Raw genomic sequence first — 6,361 nt, forward strand, 5'->3', positions numbered from 1 at the left:
TGCTAAGTGAAATAAATCAATCAGAGAAAGATAAAGATAATTATCATATGCGTTCACTGACATGAGGAATTTGAGAAACAAGACAGAGGATCATAGGGAAGGGAGGGAAAAATGAAACAAGACAAAACCAGAGATGGAGACAAACCATAAGAGACTCTTAATCTCAGGAAACAAACTGAAGGTTGCTGGAGTGTGGGAGGGTGGGAGGGATGGGATGGCTGGGTGATGGACACTGGGGAGGGCATGTGCTATTGTGAGCACTGTGAACTGTGTAAGACTGGTGAATCACAGAATTGTAGCCCTGAAACAAATATTACATTATGTTCATAAAAAAATACCAAAAAACCCCCAAAAGATTAAAAGAGGAAAAACTGTACCTGCATGTCAATAGATGTAGAAAAATCATTTGATAAAATTCAACAACCCACTGATGATTCAAAAAAAAAAAAAACAACAAAAAACTGGCTCTCTCAGCCACCCAAGATGCCTGAAGGAAAGAAGACAAAGGGGAAGAAGGTGGCTCTGGCCCCTGCTGTCATCAAGAAGCAGGAGGCTAAGAAGGTGGTCAGTCCCTGTTTGAGAAAAGACTCAAGAATTCTGGCATCATACAAGACATCCAGCCCAAAGGAGACCTTGCCAGCTTTGTCAAATGGCTCTTCTACCTCTGGCTGCAGCAGCGAAAGACTATTCTCTATAAGCATCTAAAAGTGCCTCCCCTGATTATCCAGTTCATCTAGGCCTTGGACTGCCAAAAAGCTCCTCAAATGCTTAAGCTGGCCTGCAAATACAGCAAGAGAAGCAGAGATTGTTGGCCCTAGCTGAGAAGAAACCTGCTGGGAAAGAGGATGTACCCACCAAGAGCCTGCCTGTCCTCTGAGCTGGAGCTTTTCCTGTCACCATCTTGTTGGGAAACAAAGTGATTGCAAATGATGAGGATCCCATGGAGCTGGGTGTCTTCCTGCCTGTCCTGTGTCACAAGATGAAGGTCCCCTACTGTAGTATCAAGGGGGAGACCAGGCTGGGAGGTATCCTTCACAGGAAGACCTGCACCACTGTTGCTTTCACGCATGTTAACTCAGAAGGTGAAGGAATTCTGGCTAAGCTAGTGGAATGCACTGGGACCAATTACAATGACAGATAATGATGAGACCTGCCGTTACTGGGGAGGCAACATCTTGGGTCCAAAGTTGGTAGCTCACATTGCCAAACTGGAAAAGGCAAAGGCTAAAGAACTGGCCACTAAATTGGGCTAAGTGTATGCTGTTGAATTTTCTGTACATAAAAGTAATAAAAAATTCCCTTTCAAAAAAATTTTTAAAAATATAAACTCTTTTTTTTTTTTAGCAAACTAGGAATGGAAGAGAAAATAATTTTCTTCTTATAGTATCAACAAAATTGCTCGAGGTAGACCACATAGTAAATGGTATTTTCTTTGTGATTAGCAACAAGTCCAGTGTGGGCACCATATGCTTACTCTTAACAGTAATATAGTGCAGGTCTTGGCTAGTGCTCTATGGCAAGAAAAACCTATCAAATATGGTTAATTAAAAAGGAAGACATTAAATTATTATTCTCGAGAGATAAATTATTTATGTAAAACTTCAGTAGTAGGATTATATTAATTTGAAAGGACTAGATTATTCTGTGATAACAAAAAGCCACAAAATTTCAGAAGCTTAAAAAACAAGAACTTCTGTTTTATTCACACTACATGTCTAATAAGGGAGAGCAGAGAAGTGCTCATTGTATTCTCTCAAAGACCTCAGCTGACAATAACCCAAATGAGACATGAACAGAAGGAGAGGAGAGAATCACCAAACTTGTGAATGTTGGCTGCTGGTAGATTCAACGCATTAGTGATGCCAAATTGCCAAATCAGATCAAAGGTAGTCATAAAGGGAATTAGGTTTAGTGGTAAAGGTGTTGCTAGGTGAGAGAGCCATGCTAACTACAAACAGAAACATCCAACAATCCTTTAGAAAGGAAGGGTTGAAGCCCAGAGTTGAACTTGGGATTCAAGATGAAAATCCATGAGGAAGCAGTAATTTATTTAATTCAATATGCTCAATAAACACTGGTTAATTCCAGGAATATACATTTTCCAAGACTACTGATTCAAAGTGTCAGACTAACAAATCCTACCTTTTTATGGAATCTTTTCTTATCAACAGTGAGGATATTTACACAGACTAAATCTGACAGCAGTGGTCCATTTTTCCCCTTCTTTTTTAAAAATCAAAAGGAAAACACAACTTGGCTGCCTCAGAGTTGTATCAGACCAGACACAGAGATTTTTTTCAGTCATTTGTGGTGGATGTCTGAAAAAAAGAGTAATGGGGATGAATAGTACTTATGGTATGTAAACATTGAGTATTAATAACAATGTCTTTTTTATCAGAATTCCATCAAAACTGACATCTGAATAGCTTACATGACTGCTTTAAAAAAGCCTTCTCTAAGATGGCAGTGAAAATCCCAGAAGAGCAGGGAGAGAAAGGCCTGCTGGAGTGGGAGCCGGGGGCGAATACTGTGAAGGGGGACCACAGGGTAGGGAGTGGGCAGAAGCAGTAAGAAAGAAGAGAACTATGAATTTTTTTCTGTGGTACTTAGATATGGATGTAGGTTTGAATTATGCCATTATATGCACAGATTTGTACTTACGTGAGTTTAACTCATAAGTAGAGAAAATTATTTTAATTGAACTATTTAGAAAACACCTCCAGCAAAATCAAAAGTAAACTGCGTGGTGCATTCTACTTTCCAGGGCACTCTATTTTAGTGAATGCATTTTACCTTTATGATAATTATCAAACACTTATGTTTTATGGATGGAGCCCTATAGCATAATGCTCGTTCTGCTTTGCATAACTATGATGATTTGCTCTCCTTCTTAATACAGCATAAATGTTTTTGTCCTTATGCAATTGATCTTGTTCTCTGGTGGTTGGCTCAAAACACTGGGCTTGCATCCAAGGTACTGTTGCAGAATATTAGCCTCCCAATAATAAAAAAATGTTCATTTTCTTCATCTTCTGTGATTTTGTTTTTCTTAGTCTCTAGCTTCAATGGCTGAGCATCCCCTTAGCTAGCTCTCAGTTAATTAAAAAGCCTGTAGCAGAGTACAGAATGTGCCCACAAGAAAACCTCAGGCAGTGCAGATGGCACCACCTCTGCTCTCAGAAGCAGAAAAGTTCTCTGAAGCAGCTGTGGGCTGGGAGGCTCTGGGTGGCTTCTGCCTTCTTGGCATGCAAATAAGAAGAATGAATCTGACTTGCATCTCCCCTGCTCAAATCAACTAATGCTATGGTAAACAGCTTTCCAGCTGCAGGAGAGTTCAAAATGTACTCTCTGCAGCCATAATTTCTTGCTGAAGTTGTGTGCTATCTGGAATGACGTATGTGCTACATATTGCCCGAAAGCTGTGCCTACATGTATGTCAGTACAGAAGGTGGAGGAATTGAAGGCAGAAGAGGAAACAGTACCCCAGATGTTTTCTACGAGCTCCCATTTGATCTTGTGGGGGGTTGTATTTTTATTCATTTTTCCTCTAGTTGCTCATATGAAGAATTTGGGAAGAGTCTACCAGCCTGTGGCTTAATTGCTGCCAGGTTTTACCTTACCATATTGTATAAGCAATAAATATTGATTGGATGTAAATGCATTCCAATGTATTCCCCTGCCCTCCATCCCAAACACAGAAAACCAAATTATTAAGGGGCACAGAGTTCAGTTCCCTTTTTGTGAGCATGAGAAATCTTGCTGTAAAAGCAAACTGAAAATTAATGACCCCGTGATATTCCCAAGGGCCTGGTAGAGGAGAAGATGTCTCAACCCCAAATCAAGGAATGCGTAACAGCTTGAGGTGGAGTCTCCACACACCAGTGATTAAATCACCTGTTTGGATATGACTTTTAAATTAGTGACAAATTACCCTATAGCCAGAGGAGATTGATCTTGTCATTATTTCATTTCTCTATAGGTAAGTTACCACTCTACCCTACAAATCAGGCAATGAACAATCAGTACATTAACAAAGAAAGAGATGAGGTGAGATGATATCAAGCAGATGACCAACAGCCATTACTAACTGATTAACTTCTATGCTTGTCTTTAATACTCAAATTGACAAGATTTCTGATATCCTATATATTATACATTGGTAGGAGGAGAGAAAATTCTTTGGGACCAAAGGAGACAGGACAATGTGAAGCTATCTCATAAAATATGATTTAAATGTATAATAATAAATAATTAAGAAATTAATAGCAGCAAAATGGATTTTTGGTTTAATGGGGCAAAATGTATTCATATCTAAAAAAGAACCATCTTCTGCTGACAGAGCTTATTATACTTCATTTAGGAGACAACAATGTCATTATAGTATTTATCTATCATTATAATAAGAAAACCACAGCAGTGTTTGTCCTTAATTACAATTATGGTGCCATGGTGCTTTTTATTCAAGAACCAAAAACAGATTTTGCCTTTATTTTTAATGCTTAAATTAGGAATGCATTGAGATACAAATTACTGTGTCAAGATTCAGGGTAGAAATGCAATCAGGATTTAGATAACAAATGAGCAAAAACACATGATCATTATACTTGTTAGTATAAAATACTTTGCTAAAAACCTTATTCTCATCTCATTTATGTGCTGTATTACAACTCACATTTGAGAGATTTAAATAAGAGGTGAAAAATCCATGAGCCATTTAAGATATAAGCAAATGAAGTAACTATTATCCAGGAAATGGTCTTTACATATGAGTATAATGAAGCTACCAGGAAATGGCACTATGAAAATCATCACTTATCTTGAATCAAACAAAAATTTGCTTAGAAAGATCACTCTATCATTCTTTTTGTGAATAACAACTAGTTTGAAAAAGATGTTAGACAAAATTCCATTGGGTTGTTAAGAATTTTTTCAGTGATGGGGCGCCTGGGTGGCTCAGTGGGTTAAGCCTCTGCCTTCAGCTCAGGTCATGATCTCAGGGTTCTGGGATCGAGTCCCGCATCAGGCTCTCTGCTTGGCAGGGAGCCTGCTTCCTCCTCTCTCTCTCTGCCTGCCTATCTGCCTACTTGTGATCTCTCTCTGTCAAATAAATAAATAAAATCTTTAAAAAAAAAAAGAATATTTTCAGTGATGTCCTTTACCATTGGGAGATTTTTCTTAATGGCAACAATGAAGTTCTGTAACAAATATGCTTATTTTCTTTTTTGTATCAAAAGTAGGCTTCTTGACTAGGTGTACTCCTGATCAATTATTAGGTCAGTTAATCAGGTCTTAAGAGCATAAGTCCAGCTCATAAATGTTTTCTGATTTTTGAAAGTTTGCTATCATTCTGTTAATTTAGATTCCTAGGAACAAAAGCAGAATGTTCAATCAAAAGAGGTAATACATTCATGAATAGATTTTATTTTAAAATACTAAAAATCTCTACTGAGAATTAAAGCTAAAGTTACATATTAAAATTAGGTACATACTGTCCATTTTATTATGGATAAATTTCCCTGTGTTACATACGTTTGGAACTGTCACAACACTAATATCATGGCTACACCGTTTAAGACAAAAAGAGGAATACCTCAAAACTAGCAGCACTCTTACGAATTATATCTGTCCTTATAATATAGTGCTCAGTGCTCATTGTGGGAGGGTAGAGTATCAGGAACTGACTAAGGGACAAGGGAGGCATAGAACACCAGAACCCCGACCCATGAGGCTTCCAGAGCCAGTGAGAAAAACTGAACTTGTTTTCAGATTCTGCACTAAGAATCAAGTATAGGGGCGCCTGGGTGGCTCAGTGGGTTAAGCCTCTGCCTTCGGCTCAGATCATGATCTCAGGGTCCTGGGATCGAGCCCCACATCGGGCTCTCTGCTCAGAGGGGAGCCTGCTTTCCCCCCTCTCTCTGTGCCTGCCTCTCTGCCTGCTTGTGATCTCTCTCTCTCAAATAAATGAATAAATAAAATCTTTAAAAAAAAAAAGAATCAAGTATAGATGCTTAGGAGGAAAAGGAGGTGTTCCAGTATAATTTCAAAACTGGTTCATGTAGGCAAGAGTAGTGATTATAGGAGAGTAATGTCTAAGTCAAGAATTCTTAATCTTTGCTTTAGGTCTTCTTTTGAACTTTTAAAAATTGTGTAGAAAATTGTGTGTGTGTGTGTGTGTGTGTGTGTGTGTGTGTCTGGAGAATGTTTAGAGCTTTGCCTAGTTTTTCAAGGAGAACTTGCACTGCCTCAGCACCCTATTTCACCCCATTTCACCTCTGAAATGGGTACAGACCACTGGCTGAAAAGTAAACATTTCTTTTTTAGTATAACGGGGATAGCATAGCTGGAGTCAGCTGGCTCCACA

At 38.6% G+C, this 6,361-nt stretch overlaps 1 pseudogene; it reads left to right on the forward strand.

Moving 5' to 3' along the window:
- The first annotated feature begins 477 nt into the window (after positions 1–477).
- LOC123954624 lies at positions 478–1,253 on the forward strand (annotated as a pseudogene).
- The last annotated feature ends 5,108 nt before the right edge of the window (positions 1,254–6,361 follow it).

The sequence above is a fragment of the Meles meles genome, chromosome 12 (assembly GCF_922984935.1).
Source record: "Meles meles chromosome 12, mMelMel3.1 paternal haplotype, whole genome shotgun sequence".
NCBI classification, from domain to species: domain Eukaryota; kingdom Metazoa; phylum Chordata; class Mammalia; order Carnivora; family Mustelidae; genus Meles; species Meles meles.